Here is a 17,709-nt window from a genome sequence, read left to right on the forward strand (position 1 = left end):
ATAAAAATACAGCTGTTGTTGGGGATGAAAGTTTGGAGAAGTTAAAGAGAAAAGCTCAGTTCTACAGGGCCTGGAGATGATATTCCTGGTGGGAATACTGCTTGACCAACAGGGTGTGTTGAAATCAATGCACATCTATTGACTTAACTGAGTTGGGCCCCAGAGCAAGGAAAGCTCTTTCTGGGGCTCCAGATCCTGAACTCTCATTTACTCACATAAGTTTGGTAGATTTGTGTTGGATATATCCTTCTAATCACATTTAATTCTGAATGATGTATCTGGAGCGGTGCAGTGGTGCAGGGAGAAGGCTTAAGCTGTGTATGGGAACTGCTGAATCACAGCCTGAACCTCTGATTGATCACCTGAGGCAAGCACTGAGTCAGCCAGAGGAGCACAGGTGAAGGCAATTCACCTGTGCTGCCCAAAGGGGTGGAGCCTGGCTGCATCTCTCCTAGACCCATTTAAGTGCTGACTGCTAGTGGGGAAGGCTCTCTTCTGGAGATCTACTCTGCTGGAGTTTCACAGTGAGCCTAGGATATGGGTGAGCATTCTGTCTGTTCTGTTTTGGTGTAATAACTGCATGGCCGAGCTTTCTGGTACATTTTGTAACTATCACATATGTGCATTCATTGATTATATAAGCTGCCTTTTGAAAAGGTTTGATCTAATCTCATTTCATTACGCGCAACTACTGATCTACCTCCTGTTGCAATAGTTGTAAAACCAATGAGAAGAATACTTGTCTTGCTGTCTTTAGCAAAGCTGTGTGGCTGTGGCACTACGCTCTGAGGATATATTTTCAGAAGAAAAATGGTACCAAATAAGAGTCTAGAGATACAACTTGTCTGTTTTAGGTGAAGAAGGATTGTCTGTCCTTTTTGAATATTGAGCGTTCTTTACAAAGGCAGGTTTGAAATGCTTTATTGATTATGCAGGAGGTCCAGATAGCTAGGTAACCAACAGCACAAACATCTGGGTAGCAGCCGTATGATGAGCAGTATGTGTTTCCAGACAGCTGAAGCTCATCAAGAGGATTAAAATTTTACTGAAGTTGCCTTCTTTCTTTTGTTATAGCTCTCTGGTACAAACATCTTGCAGGCCAGAGAACATCTGATTTGTTTTAGTTCTTCTTATGTTTCTATTTCGTAATATCACTACTGATTCAGTCTGCAAGTTCAGTTAATACCGAATGACACATCCTACCTTCTACATGCACACAGTAGCATTCAAGCAGCACTGAGTATGAACAGTGGCACAATGCTACTTCTGGCATAGGGAGGGAAAAGAGATTTTTATTGCCAAGCCCTAGAAGAGCAGAAGAATTACTGATATAGCTAAAGCAAAGAAGAGAGAAAAAGGTATGTTCCATTTCACTGTAGGCTCCAGCATTAGGAATGAGGAAGCAATGTTTCTGCTTCTCTGAAGCAGAATGGTTGACTCTGTGTATTAGATTCATCTTCACAAAGACCCTGCGAAGTTTTGTAGGCTTTTCGCAAAACCCACATAATACTGATGCAGTCCTAGGATCATTTGAGCTTTGTTATTAAAGCATGGGTATTTTTGTCTGTCTCAAAGCATGGATTTTTCTCTTAATTCTGTAGTAAACAAAAGCTAAGCTTTGTAAGTTCAGTTTTACTTGGTGAGTTCTATTTTTATCTGAATTACACAATGCAGAAAGAATTCAAACTTAACTTGGCTTGCCAACCCTCCGGTATATATCTGTTTGTGGGAAGGATATCATGATTCTCTGGTAGAATGAGTTTGACAAATTGGAGACAAACAGGTGTGTCTATATGCCCATATTCATATACCTCTTGTTTTGTGCCTGGATCTTAATCCCCAGATGCCCATGTTACCCAGTGGTAGGACTCTTTTTTTGTTTCCTTGGATTGGTATTAGAGTGAGTGGGCTGCTGCTTTATAACAGGTGCTGATTTATAACAGGCTCTCTTCTGCTGTTAATAGAGGCAGAGAAGCAGATACAGCTGTAGAAGGTTGCTCTCCTATGGCATCTTGTTTTCCCAAGAATTGCAGCGATGCAGGTTTGCAGTCATACCCCAGCTCTGATTGCTTTGATCTAGGTAGCTAGACTGTGTAACCTTTCACATGCATCTATCACAGAGCAGATTTGCAAAATCTGCAGTGATTTCACAGGATGCAGGAATTTCACTCAGCTTTGCTCATGTTTCCCACAGTAAATAATTACAATGTTAATGTTAACTTCTGGACCAGATATGCTTGCCTCCACTATTCTGGACTGGGACTTGTCTGTGGTTTCTGTTAATGAAACACCTGCTTTATGCTGTATTTATTATAAAATCTTTACTATCATGATGTGGGTCCTTGTTTCATAGACCTACCTGGGACAACTTGCCTCTAGGATATGTAATAGGCTATGTATTACTTCCTGAAGGCTGGTGTTTGTTTTACAATCAATTTGTGGCTACCAAAGCATTTAATGATAGCATATTGTGATTTTCTGCCTTTATAATCTGCACCATGGTTTCCCATATGCTCAAAGTGTAGTACATCTGTTCCATTTCTCATGTGAATGGCAGTTTTACAGGGCACAGAGCTGCTAATAAAATTACTTTTGACAGTTCAGCTGCAGTAGGAAGTCCTTACAGCTTCCAAACTTGTAAAGATGCTTAATTTATCTTTAATGTTTAGGTGTTTACTCATAATAGAATTAAAAAACATGTATTATCTTGTAAAGCAAGCTGGAGTAATGGCCCATTATTTTCTAATGGAAGGTATTTCTTTCTCATTAATCACCACACTAACTTTTCCTATCTAACCTAGAGATACACAAATAGGCATATTAGATAAGTATGCATTTGAAGATAGGCAGATGCTTTGAGAAATAGATGAGGGACAAGCTTAAAGGAGTTCAGTATTTAAAAGCAGAGACCGCAGATATCACTGAATCAAGTAACGAAATGGAAAAGAGCAAGACAGATGTAAGCCAATCAATGGCTGTTTCATGAGAGAGAGCAAGTTTTTCCATAGGTAAACTTTTGTCACCCAATCCTGGCAGCATGACATGGGGCAATGTCTTTGTGTAGGAATAATGATGTAAAAAAAAAACTCAGTACTGGAAATTGGAACCATTTTCAAAAAAAAATAAAAATTCTGTCTATAACAGAACTTTTGAAATTCTGAATTTTGTTTATTTAAAAAAATATATTTGACTGCTTTCTCCTTGGACTTTTGAATAGTTTTGACTGAAGCTAGAACAATTTTTTGTTTGGTATTCTTAAAGTAAGCAGAAAAAATGATCTTATTAGTAGACTTAGCTAATGGAAATCCTCAAGAAATCTATGTACTGTCAAATATTTTATAATGCCACAGATTTATGTAAAGTTGAGGATTACTGGAGGAGGACAAAAGCAATTCGGTGGACTCCTATGCCAACAGTAGGCTTAGCAGTAGAAGGAATAGCAACACAAGGACTGCAGAATGGGTGTAGAAATTTGGTGCCAGTTTCTTCCTTTGTGAGAACACACACTATGCCTCCTGTAAGAAAGACATGAGTGGGTGTTTCTCAGAATCAATCTTTCAGCTAAAATCCTTTATTTCCATTAAAATTTTCAGTGCAAATTATTAAATTTCGTATTAGACATATCAGGTAAAATCTGTAATACTTCAAAAAGTAACTTCTAAAATGAGTTTACATGTCTCTAATCAATGTCCACCTACATTACTTTCAATGCTCTTTGGACCTCCTTTTGTTGGAATTGCTCCCATAGATTGTGCTCTGCTACCATGGTGGGGGGCAGAGAGGAAGGTGGAGGTGAAATAGTTATTTTAAACCCTCTTATTTTTATTCACTATCTGTTATACTGCTTCATAGCCAATATATAGTGGTGGCTTTTGTAACTTCTCTGGGATTAATGGAGTATTGAAGAAACAATGAAAATTTCACAGTTGTTTAACTTGTTGCTTTATTTCTCCTCCTGTGTTGGTAATATAATCCTGCAGCATCTGTTCTTAATGATAGCCATAATAAGCATGTTGGATGCAGCACACATCACCATTCATAATAAGATAGTGCATCACAGATTTCTGAAAGAAGGAGACACAGCTTGTTTGGCAAAAACTTTAGATAGTTACAACATTGTTTCTGCTCTCAGAGAGTAGTCTGGTTCTTGGGAACGGAAGGAAACCAGAACGGCCTCTCCTGCAAACGCATCATGGCAGGTCCATTCCCTGCCCAGCAGGAGCCCAGCTGTTGTTGCCCAGCAGATTTTCCCAAAACTGAACCTTTATCATATGAAGCTCTTCCACTCAGCAGGAATCTGCTGCTCACTGATAGTATGCTGGATTTGTTTATTGACAAGAAAATACAGGACCATGATAGATGATTCATGCAGAGTAAGTACAACAAATAATGATTCAGCAGTTATTTGAAGCCTTGTGTATGTGAGACAATATCCTTATGCAGTATGAAAATCTACATCGCATTTCTAAGTGGTGACACCCAAAGGAAACATCCATCCCATCTCACCCACTTTGCCCAGCAACTGGCTCAGATTGGTTATGCTTACAGTAGCTTCAAAGAAGTCAGCAAGCCTTTGCACTTGCCATCACTTTTGGGGATTTGTTGAGAAGACATGAAAATATTTTCAAAGTATGTCCAGGCTGTGTGAGATTCATGATAGCAAGCAAAAGAATTAATATTCATCTGAGATAAAAAGGTATTTTGATGGAAGATGTCCTGTGCACACTAGAACTTCACATTCTGCACCTATAAATAGAGTTAGTTCAGGATTCTTTTTTTTTTTTTTTTATCATTCTAGAAAGGCTCTGCCCTCCAAAATACATCCAGAAGTTGTCAGACTTGTGTCTTTCACTGTTATGTACCCAAAGGCATACAAAGGGCACTTTTGCCTACAGAGCGGAAACAGTCTCAGCCCTCTGTTGTATTTGTCGGAATACTGTGCAACTGCCAAGTCCTGGATTTCCCTCTGCTGGTTTTAACACAGAAACCAAATAACAGATTTTCTTTCTAACTTTCTTTCATTTGTTGTCCTTGTTGTCATTGTGTTTTTGTATAGTTCACATGAAGCTAAATAAATATAAAGGGCTGATACTCAGAGAAAAATGTCCTCGTAAGTCTGTGCTGATTACAATCTTTTAAATCATGATTGAGAATTAGAAGTTTGCTTCTTGCAAATTTCTGTAGAGCAGAAATTTCTATTCTGTATTCCAAAAATCACAGAAGCCAACCTGGGCTCATCAGTCTGCTGTGCTTGGTGCACTCAGCACACTTAGGTGCTTGCCTCTGTACTCTTATACTCTCTTTCAGTCTCTCAGAACACAATCTGAGCGGATATTGAGCTATATGGACCTGCTGCTGCTATTCACTTTTATCTATCTTCTATCAGTTCCAAATTGCAGTGAAAAGGCTGACATTGCAAAACTTCTAGTGTCATAAACTATGATATGATATTTCTGATACAAAGAAATCTTATTTTAATCATATTATCATATAATAATAATAATATATTATTATAATCATATATGTAGAGAGTCATCTTTTTAGGTAATTTACATCTGTGCAGGTAATAATCATAATTTCTAAAATTGCTATAGGAACACATAAGCTTTTTATTTTGTTAGTTTCAAGGAGTCTCAATTATTTTGACTTAGACGTTCAAATGTGAAGTGCATTATGGTATATCTATAATTGTAGGTGTCAAGTTGAAATCAATGTTTAACATAATATTAAGCTTCTAAAAATACGTCAAGATAATACAGGAGATGTGAAAACCTTCAGCTTTTCTTACTTACATCTTACTCACGCAGCACTTTGCAGTTTTGATAAAATTTCATCAGAATGATTTAGTGTTGATGTGCTTTGACTTTGTATTGGGGTTTACCTTTAGGGAAATTGCATTTCTGGGAGGTGTTTATTTCACCCATGCTTGCCACCCAACATTTGCATTCAGCTTGGAAGTGCCCCTTCTTTCAGGAGGTTGAGCAGGAGCCTTTTCAGGTCGTGATTTGGTGCAGGAGCCTGACATGAGTGCTCTCAACTGCCTCCTATCCTTTGGCTATAAAGTGAGATTAATTTCCTCAAACTTGGCACATGGATTGACCATTTCATGTGAATATCCCTTTGTGCCATTGTCTTATGATGCTCCACAGGCAGAGTTGCCACTGGTTCTGCTAGCCTAAGTCTGTAAACGATCGCAATCAGGATCACTGCTACAAGGGGCCATAAATCCCCCACAGCAGGACTCTCCAGCTGTGCTTATTCAACTCCTTTTGCAATCAGGCCTGACTCTTGAATTTTTAGGCACTGTAACAACACAGGAAATAGCCCTTGGCCACTGCATGCTGATGCAGAGCCCAGGAGACATGGCTCTGCAGCTAGAAAGTGCTGCCCAGGACAGTTGTGATGGGCTCATGTTCCCAGCACACAGAGACACTGAAAAACTGTACAGATATGGGAGCAGCTATCAAAAACCTAGGTGGCTGAAAGACCTTAACCAGGTTAAGTTTTCTACCAGGCTGCCAAAGCTGAAATGGTGAATACTTTTCTCACCCCATGCTGGCAGGATTTAGGCAGCTGCACAGCATGATGTTGAGTGACAATCATTCACACATTTTTACTGTGTAACTTGGAAATGTCTTTAGTACTGTGTAGTACTGTGTAAGTACTGTGTCTTTTAGGCCCATTTACAGCATCTGCTTGCAACTGTGCATTTAAATGTAGCCAGCAGGTAACAGAAGAATCATTTATCATCCTCTGTCTTCCTTGTGTATGAAACCAATTGCTACTGATAGCTACAATGGCACTTCCAGGCAGATTAACCAGAACAACCTACTTCTGTGTCAGGCAAGGAAATCTGTGGCCTTGCAACTCTTTCAAGATCAGCAGAGAAAGCTGACCAGCAAGGCTGAGAATGCCAGCTGCACAGCTAAACCAAAAACAGTCTGCATATTTTGCGCATATTTTAAGAGGACCCTGAGCGAAAGCAATAGGACTGAAAAGGGCTCACTTTTTCTGCAGGTTCTAGCTCACCTGCACTTGTTGAAGTATTTTCCTTCTCTTGCAGAAAGGAAGGATTTCTCTTACTTTTCACAGCCCCAAGCAGAACTTAGCAGTTTAGTAACTGCAGGCTAAGAGCGGCTTCACAAAGCAGAAAACTTACAGAACCACCTCTGGAGCACAAAGTGCAACTCTGAGAGCAAATAAATAATTCCAGGTCTAAATCACAGCAGTAATCCTGGCATCTTGGATTGACTGTTTCATTTATGAAAGAAAGCATTCATCTCCAGCTCATTATTATTATAGAAGACAGCATAGCTCACTTTCTTGAGGTTTACACAAATCTGTTTTTTCTGTTTTCCACATTAATTTCCATCATCTGACAGTGGCTCTATATCCCTACGTCCCAAACCCTAACTCTATATCCCCACCTTTAAACAGGTTAAAGCCTCTCAATAGATTGTTTGATACTACTGAGATGTCTTAGTTTGAGAGACACACAGGGAAGTCCCTCTTTATGGTGCTATTTGTTCAGTATGGAGGATGATGCCAACAGCACTTGCTAGAAATTGAAATGTGTGGATCATTACCATTTTGATAAAGTTTTCACAGGAGTGAATATCACTGCATGCTCATTTTGCAAGGGTAATGGATTTGGTGTGCTGCTGTTGACATGATGGCTGCAGAGAGGGAGGTATGTGCTGCCTTGCTGTGAGGAGATTCCTCATAGGCATTTGTCAGTTGACAAGACTTCCCACAACCCTCACTTTTCCTCTCATCTCTCTGCATGTTACATGGCAGTTTATCTTTGTGCCTTTGGCAATGGTAATTACTGGCTATGTTAGCAAAAAGGTCAAGCTCTGCATGGATTTATTTTGTCCTGAACATCATGATTTTGTAAGAACAATTCATGTTTTGCTCTTCTTTCCTAGGCTGTGTGTTTCACGTAGTGAGATAAGACAGGAACACCATGTCTAGGGAGCTCAAAATTAGGCAGGTGATTTCTGGGGAGCCTCCGGGCCAGCATGCAGAGAGGGGCATGAGCACAAGCTGCAGCATGGACATGAAAAGACATTGGCCTGATATCATGCAGGAAATTCCTTGAAACTGAGCTAGTTACAAGCCCCTCAAGGGAACTACACTGATGGTGCTGATGATGCCTAAATGCTTTCTATCCCCCTAGCTGATGGAAAAAGCTGAGCTGGATAAGCTCTTTCTGATGAAACCTTTGCTAAGATTCAGGTTTATTTGTTAAAGGGGATCTTTATTTCATCTCAAAAAGGAGATCTTGGAGATCAAGCATCAGGTCAAATCAGTCACAACACTTAAAAGCACTGTTGTACACAACTGTGAGTTTAGTATAAACGTTGCTCAGGATTTTCCCTCTTTTTGCTTTGTTTAAAGGGGACAATGAAAAACTAAATGTTTCAAATGAGGGAGACTAAAACACCATTTCAAAACGTTCTGTGCTTCATATAAAGCTTTTCTCTTCATATAAATTTGGTTTGAAAACTTTGTATTTCCAGAATAAACTTTTCATCAAGTTTGTGTTCCATCAAGTTTCAGTGTTCCACTGAAAAACTTCCAGTTGACTTTTGTTGGACCATCCTTAAAGCACCTATCCAACTACTCACTCACCAACCAAAACCATAATGAGTTACATGAGTGTAATGCAGGCACAACTTCTCTAAGCGTTGTATTTCAGCCAGTGGGCAGAGAAAGCAAAGTGGTAAACCGTGATTGATGGCATAATCTGGTGTTGATTTCATTATAGTGAATACTGAGTAGTAATTACAGCCGAGCCAAGTAATGGTCTGTTGAGATGATATTTTTCTATAGTGCCCTACAGTTTCCTGCCACAGGTTAGACTGTCTTAACAGAAACATGTTCTTCAATTAACATCTCAATGCATAGAGCAGATTGTTTCAGCTTAGCTGTTGATTTAAAAGCTGTTTTGTCTTTAGGCTTGGGAGACGAATTCCCTTCAAATGTATTAAAGTGATTTATCAAGTAGAATATCTCCTTTTCATCCCTGCTTTATCCCTTCCTCCCCCCCATATAAGTTGTAATGTCAGAATCCTAGATTTTTCAGGACTTCAGATTCTGCATGGCTGATAAGAGTGTTTCATGTGTATACACAAGCTAAAATCAGAACTTTTTCATTCTGTGTGATCTGTTTTGGCAACCACACGTTATCTGAGGTTGTTCACAGTCTATAGATGTCAATATGCTTGTGAAGTATTAGTACAGATGAAAAGTCCTGCCACACATTTTCTTGATGTGTGTACTTAGGAGTGTGAACTCATTTACACGATGAGTCAAGAGCAAATCAGTAGCAGATGGTATAGCTGCAGATCTGGATTTGCACTTCCTTGTTCAAACCACTGGGTGTTTCTCTTCTTGCAAGGACAGAAGTGTGATCCTCAACCAGGGACTAACAAGGAGTGATTTAAAAAAAAAAAAAAAAAAAAAAAAACAAAAAACCCACAACTGTATATTTGTAATATACGATATAGAAGATTGATGTGGAAACATCTTTGCAACCAAATAACACTTGAATACAAGAATTTTGTTCTAACAAACAGATCATTGTAGAACCAGACCCCAAGTAAACATATCAAAATGTATCTTCAAACAGTGTTCTCTTCCAAGTACAAATTCTCCCATTTTTCTTTCATTTTAAGTAGTTCTCATCTGTTTCAGATGAGAAAAAGAACTGGAAGAATTTCTGCTTTGAAGCAACACTCATTTTGCTTGCATGTACATTTGGAACTCATCAAAGCTACATCAAAGAGTTTTATCATGTCTGTGCATCAAACAAGTAATGACAGAGCAGCAGTTTTAAGAGCAAAGCCTGGAGCTTCATCTTCACCTTTGTATTTGAATAAGGCTTTCAGAAGGAGAAAAACAGGTAAATGCAGTATTTTCTTCAAAATGAGAGGACTGGTCTTTAAAATAACTTTTACTTTATCTGAAAACAAAATCCAACAATTAAAAATAATCCAATCAGATATGGAAAGAAATGTTCAACTTTCTAGTATTAAAAGAAATGTTGAAGAATGATGAAATAATGTTTCTTTAGTGAAACATGAAAGTATGTTCAATCTTTCAGTTTAAATTTACTCTTTGTCTCCTAGTGCGATCTATAGCCTATATGGTCCATGCGGATGCAGTCTGACGGTACCCTGCAGCACTCACCTCATCAGAATTATCACTGTATGACAGCTCACTGCCTTGTAAAGAAAAGATCCTTTCTTTTGGAATCTTGCTCTTGAGGTAACTACAGTCAACAAGCTCCAAAGCCTTTTCTTCTCCCGTGATATACATGGGATAAAATTTAAATTAACATCTGAAGAGTATTTTTTCTTCTTTTCCTGTTGTGAGAACAGGACATCACAGCATTTTAAAGCCATGTCAGTATCACTGACCCAAAGTTTTGTCCTAGCTTAATTGGTTCAGGCATTTTTAAAATATCCATTGGTATTCATAAGAAGGCATTTTGCAACTCCTCTCTGTTGTCTCCTGTGCACTCAGCACCCAGAAGACCTGTTTGGTATTTATCTCTGAACCTTAACATCAATTGAGAGCTCATGATCTATGCAGCAAGGTGAATATGAATAAATTCTGGCAAGCTCCTCAAAGTCAGAAGGAAAAACAGTCACAGGAACCTCATACAGGTGCTGAAAATGCTTTTTCATAGGGTCTATTTGCAAGTTAAAATTCTACTGTTAAAACTCTTGAATTGTTTTTTTTGGGTTGGGTTGTTGAGTTTAGTTTCTTACTCCTTTTCACATTCTATTCTACAGTATTTTAATCAGGGATAAATTCAGAGGCTTTCTGAAGTACTCATTTTGTCTCTTTTAGTTTTGCAATAAAATATTAAGTAGATTGCAGTTCTTCCATTTGGAAAAGAGAATGCAATGAATGTTACAATACTGAGCTGTAAGACCATGATTAGTAAAGTGAAGGATTATTTCTTGCAGTATGAGATGTACTCAGTAAAATTAATGGCAGGATTAAAACTGATAAAAGGAATTACTTTCCTGTAAAATTTACAATTAAATTCTGAGGCTCATTTTTGCAGAAATGCATCAGTGTATATAGCTCCTTTGGCGTTTACAGAGCCCGCTGAACCAAATTCAACTCTTGGTCTAGAAACTTGTAAGCTGCTGGTTGGGCATGCCTCTATGCAGTGTCCATGAGGTCCCACTGCAGCTTGCTGATAAGATGACCTTAGGCATGGTGCTGGTGGAGAAGTTCCTATATTCTTATGTTTGTGACTCCTAATGTCATGATGTCAACTTATATCACATTTATGTTTTCCTTCAGTGCAAAGAATCAAAATAATGCTACAGTTGTCTTTATTTAAAATAATAAAATCATTAGATTATTCTGTTAGATATGAAAGTCTATTGCCAATCTGAGTTTAAACTCTCCAGAAAAGTGACACCACTGAGTCACAATTCATGCTCTAATTTTTCTCATTTTCTGTGACTGGGCATGCATCTTCTCACTAATTATTGCAGACATATAGCATGGTGTTACATGGAGTCAATGCATAACTTTCATATTGCTTCACACTTTCTGCTTTCAGTCAATTCCACTTGACTCCTTTGCAAAATCTAGATTGAGAAATCTTCCAGTGCTAGATAATCACGTGCCTACTAAGACGCTGTGAATGAACCTTATGATTCTATTCTATGAATAGCATTTTATAGAATCCTTAGAGTTGGAAGGGTCTTTTAAAGGTCACCTAGTCCAACTCCTCTGCAGTGATAAGGGACACCACAGCTGGATCAGGTTGCCCAAGGTCTTATCCAGCCTAGCCTTGAAAGTCTCCAGGGATGGGGCATCAACCACACATCTGTTCTGGTGCCTCACCAACCTCACTGTAAAAGACTTTTTCCTTATATCTAACCTAAATCTACCCTCTTTAAGCTTGAAGCCATTTCCCTTGCTCTATTATAACTGACTGCTAAAGAATCTGTCCCCTCTTTTCTGCAGCTTCCCTTTAGATATTAAAAGGTCTTTACATATGTATATTTACATATATGCCCCAGCAGCCCCACTGACTTCCCTCCAAAGGGAAGGAAAACACTTGTTTGGCAGCCCTAAGCAGTGGTCACCTGGAGCCACTAGGTCTTCCTCCCCACTCTGACCTGGAGTACCATAATTCCTTTTCACACACAGTTTGAGGCCCCTGAAGGTAAAACCACAGACTACTTTTCTGTATCATAAAGGAAAAGCTACTTACCATTTTCGGTTTCACTGAAGCACAGTTTCTAGCAGGGGAATTTGGTACTTCAGCTGGAGTAGTTCTCGGATCTCTTCTACTGTCATTTAATGAATGAGAGTACTTAAGCTGGTAATCAGTCATAACCTCTGTAGTTTTGCACAGAGATTTTCATCTACAAGGTCAACTAAAGTGAGTTTCATATAAGAAGCTATTTTTAAGTATGCACTGGATTTTCAGCAGAAGTTAAATCTTATAATGAGAGGTTAATGACTCTGTACATAGAGTTGAATTTGTGTCATGTCATTTCCTCATGCAGTATTCCAGGTTGCCACATTTCTGCTACACAGATATCAGCTTCCCTCAAATGATATACGAGATTATTTAGGAAATAAATTCATTAAGATAAGAACTTCTGTAAATATAAAAAAGAAAATCTTAAGGATGTATTGTGCGTGTTCCAAGGCGTAACTCAATAGTTGCCGGTTAGGCTTCAAGAGTACCCATGATAAGGCAGAAGAATCTGCTTCCATCTGTTTCATTTGCCTGAGAATTCCACAAAATCTAATTTGGAACAGATTTCTGGCATGTGGGACTGAGGGAGAATACATTCACTCCCAGTCATTGCCTGATGAATGTTTCTCCATCACTCATTGTAACCTCAGCCACACCATCCTTTAGCAATACACATTACCAGCATGTCCTGTGGGCTTCTTAATTTGGCAAGAACTGCATGAGCTTCTGAAGCAGCTGAAGACAATGGTAAAAAATATATGGCAAGATATTTGGTATGAAAGAGCTGCCCAGCAGTTCTAAGTTCAAATTATCTATAAATAGCAAAGGCCTTTTATGTTTTTGATACAACATTTTTTTGTATGGATTTGAAGCAGTTCTGACTTCAACCAAATTGCACCTTTCACAGAAAATCATATTTGAGGGGAAGGGTACCAATCAGATTTTGCACCTTTACTCAGGTTGGATGCCACACTGTCCCACTGGTTTCCTCATCAGTGCTGATAAATCTGTGCAAGAAGTGAATAAGGAAAAAAGCATCCTGTTCAGGATGAGGCCCTAAGTCCAGTGTAGGTTTATAGAGCCATAGTTTTTATGCAGAGCATGTCATCTATTTCTAAAGTAAGGCTACTAAGATTTTTAAGTGGCTGGAGTTGACATCTTACATGAAGTTTAATCCTGTTCTCCTCCTCAAAAATAGTTTATTAAGATATTAATTGAAGAAGAAAAAAGCAAAAATTTACTTTTCATGCTCACTTGCTTGTTCTGCTTGATACAGATAGATACCACTGCTCCTGTTTAGCTGTATTTGTGCAGCAAAGGATGATAATGCCATCAGATGCCCATACCTGTTTGCTCATCCAAGAGATGATTGCAAGTATTTGAATTCTTTATAGAGAGCACTACTGAAAAAAAAAAATGTATATATACATTTTACCTTCTCACTACTGCCCTCTAAAAAAGAAGATGAATTCTGAGCAAAGATAACATTTTAAAACTAGTTTTATTTTTAGATTTTAATACCTTGCACTATGTAGTTACCCTAACTCCTTAGCTTACCGTGTGTGCATTTGCAAAGCATCACCAAAGGGAGGAATTTTCAGACTCCATTCCTCCATGTGTTAAGAACATGCAGAAGACTTCCCTCAGAGTTCCAAGCTTTTTAAGCCCTACTGTCAAGCCAGAAAATCGCTGTAGATTGTATATACAGATTTATGAATAAAAAGCTTGCACAGTCACATCACTGGTAATGCATCTTTTTTGTTCCTCACTTAGGCAAACCTTGAAAATTCCAGTTGTCCAGGAATAGAAGCTTATCTTGTGTCTGTATATACAATATCAGAAAGATCAATCATTGGGAGGTTTCACAGGCTTGCATAAATGCATGGAAACCAAGAATCTTCCTGTTAAATTCTCTCTTATTTAGAAGCAGGCACCCAAGACAGTAAATCAACCTTTTAGTATGCAACAGGTTTATGGCTGATTTGATTTTGAACACTACGTTGTCTTCCATTACCATAGGTGTGTGAACAGGGATGGCTGAGCAGCACATAATTTCTCTGGAGGCACTCCAATTCGCATCCTTTCCTTGGGCATTTGTTGTGACAATTCACTCACTGTTGCCAGCAGGCAGATGCATCTACTTTAAAATAGCTGTAATATTATGCAAATCTTAGAAGCTGTTATGAGTAGCTGTGGTAGGAGATGCTAATTCAATGCTTTTTAGGAAATAAAAAAAATGTATTTATTTTAGCTTGAATGTAGTTTTTGAGCTCAGTACTACTGAGTGGATCCTTCAGGCCTTGGTCTCACAGCAGCAAATTTATGGTCAGATACCACAGCCAGCCCAGGGCATGGGTGTTGGTACTAGGAAGGTCTGAAGGGAATCGCAGGGCAGAGTATATTGGTGAGCCCTTGGTCCCTGTGGTATAGATTTGGCTTTTCCCTCAGCAGCACCATGAAATTTTTCACCTGCACAGATATCATTTGTTTTGGGAAACCTCAGATCTGAATCTCAAAATTCAACATTCTGTTCTCTAGCACTGGTTATCTGCTCTACGACTAGAACTGCCAATTTTGCTGATCACACTTTCTTTTTCTTAATTTTCAGACTTTATAGCAGGTAGAAAAACCATCTAGAGCAAGCAACCTGCGATTTAGTTGTGCATCAATGGCTCTGAGAGAGAGAATCAAAAAACCAAGTATGGAAGAGACCCCAAAGCCCAGAGTCCCCTGAGCATGTTGCTGGAGCTGTTTCCATTTGAGCTCTGGACATCTCCAGGGATGGGCATTCCTGGTCCTACTATTTACAGCTGTTATTTATGTTCATTTCACAAATTGTTTGCTGTTGCTGGGACCATGTTTGGTGGAGGAAGAAAAAAAAATGAACAGTAAGAATGGAATAACAATTCAACTGTTTTTTGTTTGTTTGTTTGTTTGTTTTTTAAACTACAGTACACAGTGTAGCATAAACCAACAAATGAGAGGATTTTGAGTGGTCTCTGATTCTTCTATATAGTCGACATTTCCTGCCAGCTTCTCTCTGAACTGATCTGAGACTGAGTTTCCAGCTTATTCCCTATAATATTTTCTTGAAGTACTGGCTAAAATGCAGGTGCATTTGACATTGGTCGCATTTCACTTTCCATGTCAGACCTCAAACCCTTTTTATACCTGATCCCCAGAAGTGTTTTCTGATGTTGCAAACAAAACAGAATTTTTGAAATAAATTGGTGACCTCTGGCATTTGAACATCAATAAGAAGATCTCTTAGGGCTCATCCTCTTCAATAAGTAATGCAATAAATGCACAATTGGATCATGCATTACCAAGAGAAAGGTTAAGGGAAAAGGAAATTGTAGAAAATTTTCCATATTCTATTTACCATCTGATAATAAATAATTGTTTTTCTAAGGTTTGCCTTACTTTCAATGTGCTTCAGTCTATATACATTCAGTGTACATTTTCACTTGGAACCTTAAAAACAACTTGAATGTAATATTTTTGTGTTGGTTCTCAATAAAGATGGAGGTCTGTTTTAGAAAACCATTGGGGCTTTACCAAGCCTTGTCTTGGCCTGCCAATGCCCAATCAAGTCTCACACCTATGAAACAATCTTGCAATATGCCCATGAGACCATAAACCATCACTGAGAAGCAGATGGAAATCTTTCCAGTTTGTGAAGCAGAGCCGAAGAAACTGCAGTGGTCTGATTTGTTTTGGTGGCTACTTATTTAAAACTTATTGCAGTGTACCCAAAGCAATCCTTCCTATATGCTTTAAAAATACACAATAGTTGCTGACCAGCATGGAGAACTGAAAGGAAAGCACAAGTTTCCAAACAGGTTTCCCATGAAATTTCCTGATGGGGGATGACACAGATCTTTCTTTGAGCAGTAACCTCTGACCGACACTGAAACAATATTTTCCATGAAATCTGCCAGAAACCAGTGAAGGATTTTCCAAGCCAATGCATAAATATAAATCTTGTTTTGTAATGTAAAAGTCTGCAAATATATATATATATTTATGAGGGGAAAAAAAAATTGAGCTGAACTTTTATTTGTGCTTTTGGGAGATTAGATTTAATTTCTTCTCCACACTTTTTCTCACCTCAGGTGAGAAGCTAATGCCTGCTTGGGATCCTGAAATAGAATCCCAGTGCAAAGAAGGACGTAAGAAAGGGGAAGTCAGACATGGGCATAGGAAAAGACCTGACTACCCAGCTATCTCTTCTGCTGTGCCCATTGGTCACACATAAAAATGAGCCTCCTAGACTGCCAACAAAAATTCCCATCACCAGCCAGTCTAAGACATATTGCTTAGCCATCTTACACATTTCTTAAGTGGCTTTTGAAACATTATATTGTTATTTCTCTATTGGAACTGGTCATCACAAGAGTCAGGCTGGAAGACCAAAATAGAATGAAATGACTGGAAGGGGGAGAATCTCTAGGACTAATTCCTTTCAGCACCTGGTAATGAGGGAGGAGCTATAAGGATGTGACTTACTGCAGTTGGTGCTTGAACAACAATGTTCAGCAGAAAAATTACTGGAGTGCTATTGAGGAACATGCAGTGCTCAGCCACCTGCAGTCTTCGCACAGAGAAGGATTAAAGGTTTAATTTATCTTACATACAGCTGTTTTGAGCAGACTGAATCTCTGGGAACACCCTTCTGCGAATCTCACACTACTAGTAAATAGTCCGAAGCTGTTCTCCACAGTTTCCACATTGGTCTGCAATTGTATGGGAAATTTACTGGGAAAACTCTCAAGCCAAAAAAGCAGCAGGGATCCTGAGGAGGTGACTGGTGTATGGGACATCTTGATAGTTACCTTTTCTCAGAATTGATTTTGATGTGAAACAGTAAGTATCATAGAATCGTAGAACCATAGAATGGCTTGAGTTGGAAGGGATCTTAAAGACTAGGTCTTTAAAATCCAGATCTGTAAGATCCCTTCCCTTCCATGCCACCCACAGAACTGGGCTACCCAGGGCCCCATCCAACTAATCCTTGAGTGTCTCCAGAGATGGGGGATCCATAATCTCTCTGGGCAGCAGTGCAAGGGCCTGACAGTTCTCTGAATAAAAAAATTCCTCACAGTATCTAATCTAAATTTCCCCTCTTTTAGTTTAAAACCATTCCCCCTTGTCCTATCACTATCGTACTGTATGAAAAGTCAGTTTCTCTCTTGTTTATAAACTTTTTTTATGCATGGAAGACCACAGTGAGGACTCCCTGTAGCCTTTTCTTCCCTAGACTGAAACAAGCCTTGAGCTCCTTCAACTTTTCTTTGTAGGAGAGGTGCACCAGTCCTTTGATAACCTCGAGCTTGGCCGCGAGCTTGGATGCAGTACTCCAGATGAAGCCTCATGGGGGCAGAGTAGACGAGGACAATTACTTTCCCTGCTGTTATCCCTATTTTGATGCTGTTGGCCTTTTGGTCTGCAAGTGCATACTGTTG

General features: G+C 38.9%; 1 long non-coding RNA gene across 1 annotated transcript; it reads left to right on the forward strand.

The window, feature by feature from the left end:
* Positions 1-326: 326 nt before the first annotated feature.
* On the forward strand, positions 327-16,243 carry LOC128086151 (uncharacterized). The gene is made up of 3 exons (XR_008209260.1): positions 327-541; positions 9,700-9,907; positions 14,853-16,243. It is a non-coding gene; the product is annotated as an uncharacterized LOC128086151 (long non-coding RNA).
* The last annotated feature ends 1,466 nt before the right edge of the window (positions 16,244-17,709 follow it).

The sequence above is a fragment of the Tympanuchus pallidicinctus genome, unplaced genomic scaffold (genome assembly GCF_026119805.1).
Source record: "Tympanuchus pallidicinctus isolate F22 unplaced genomic scaffold, pur_lepc_1.0 scaffold3, whole genome shotgun sequence".
Taxonomy (NCBI): Eukaryota; Metazoa; Chordata; class Aves; order Galliformes; family Phasianidae; genus Tympanuchus; species Tympanuchus pallidicinctus.